The sequence below is a fragment of the Sturnira hondurensis genome, unplaced genomic scaffold, assembly GCF_014824575.4.
Source record: "Sturnira hondurensis isolate 20B ecotype Veracruz unplaced genomic scaffold, ASM1482457v3 Scaffold0010428, whole genome shotgun sequence".
In the NCBI taxonomy this organism is placed as follows: domain Eukaryota; kingdom Metazoa; phylum Chordata; class Mammalia; order Chiroptera; family Phyllostomidae; genus Sturnira; species Sturnira hondurensis.
In genome coordinates, this window is record NW_028083059.1 from 12,008,482 (window position 1) to 12,010,314 (window position 1,833).

At 43.9% G+C, this 1,833-nt stretch overlaps 1 pseudogene; it reads right to left on the reverse strand.

Moving 5' to 3' along the window:
* Window positions 1–717: 717 nt before the first annotated feature.
* On the reverse strand, window positions 718–1,609 carry LOC118995734 (60S acidic ribosomal protein P0-like; annotated as a pseudogene).
* Between the last annotated feature and the right edge of the window lie 224 nt (window positions 1,610–1,833).

Consider the following 1,833-nt stretch of genomic DNA (forward strand, 5'->3'; position numbering starts at 1 on the left):
CCCCCCTCCTTTTACAGCTAAAGTAACTGCCACCCATTTTATTTTTGTATTGGTTGATCAGGAAAGGGAGCCCTGGTGGCACTGCCAGCTCCCCCAATGGAACCACATCACCATGTGCCCAACAAGCCATTGCAAATAGGGAAGCTCCATGTCGCAGTGGTGGTGTTGCTTTTTACCACCCCGTCAAGGTGTCTTTGTGTTTCCTTCCAAACAGATAACTACATCCTAGGGGTTTCCTCTGTTTTGGAAATTCTGGAGCTACCACTGGGAGGGAGTCCGGAACTTTCTAATTATAATCATTTACCAAAGGTAAATACATACATTATAAGTCTATTTTCTTTTGAAAACCTGTGGTGTTCATTGTAGTATGAAACAAAGTTTTCTTAAAAATGAGTAAATATTAAAGTTTTATAATATTTGAGACCTTCTGAAAAAAACAAATACCCACCTATAGTAAATATGCTCAGAATCTTATCACAGACTCCTATTCTTATGAAAAATATTGACTCAAGGTGAAAAGAAGGTAAATTGTACTAGATTCCATTAACTTACATTGCTTACTCCTCCAGCCCAGTGCCTGCATTTTATAATGACCATTGAGCAATGAACCAGTGACAACTTGCAAAACTTTACTGGTAATATTATTATTAATGATCAGTAAGGCTTTATTTCCGTGTTTCCCATGTAAGGCTTGCTGAGCTGCTTGTTGTTTAGTTATTAGTCAGAGACCAAATCCCACAACTTTTGTGACTCTTCCTTTGCTTCCGCCTTGGCTGGGGATGCAGCAGCAGCAGGAGCAGCAACCACACAAGCAGACGGGTCCTCTGAGAAGGCTTTGCCTTTTTCAGCAAGTAGGGAGGTATCATCAGTCTCCACAGGCAAAGCCAGGACCCACTTGTACCCATTGAAGATAGAATGCGGTACTGATGCAATAATGGGGTCACCAATCTACAGACATATTCTAGTAAGACTATGACCAGCCTCCAAAAAGGACGATGTCAAGCACTTCCAGGCTGTAGATACTGCCATGGTCAAATACCTGCTGGATTGCCAGACCAAAGGAAAAGAGGGAGGTAGGTGTTCAGCATGTTTATCATTGTGGCTTCTCTGCCTTCCACTTTGTTTTCCAGCTTAATCACTCAAGTTTTGAGTGGTGCCCCTGGAGATTCTAGTGCTGATCCCTAAGGCCAGGAAGAACAATGTCTTCTCCAGCTCCAGATCAATGTTCTGGGCTGGCACAGGGACTTCATATGGGGCAGTGGCACCCAGAACGGCTGACAGCTGGCATCTTCTTCTCCACCAGCACGTCCCAGCTGTCAGTGAGATCCTCCTGGATGAACACGAAGCCCTTACTTGCCCCTGGATACTTGCCCCAGTTCCTCCAGAGCTGGGTTGTTTTCCAGATGTCCTCAGATGGCCTTGCATGTCACGGTGGTGTTCAACCTGACAGCGCCACCGCCCTCCTGCAGAGGGACGTGCAGATGTGCTGCATCTGCTTGGAGCTCACATCATCCGCTGCCACTATGGAATATTTGGGATAATCACCCAGAAGCTGGATGACCTGAAGAAAGTAGTCAGACTTCCAGGTTGTCCTGTCTTTCCTAGGCATTACAGAAGTGTGTCAGGGATTGCTCCTAGGGTTTAAAGACAATGATACTCTCACAAGGATGCCTGGTGAGAGTAAGTCCAAAACTGTTTTAGAATCAGATGTAGATAGTGGTCAGATGGGCTAATTCCTTTCTAGTCCTCATAGATGAAGTCAGATCATTATATTGATGAGATTCTTTTCATTTTTATTTCTATTAAATTATTCTCAACAGATTTATAATTTTT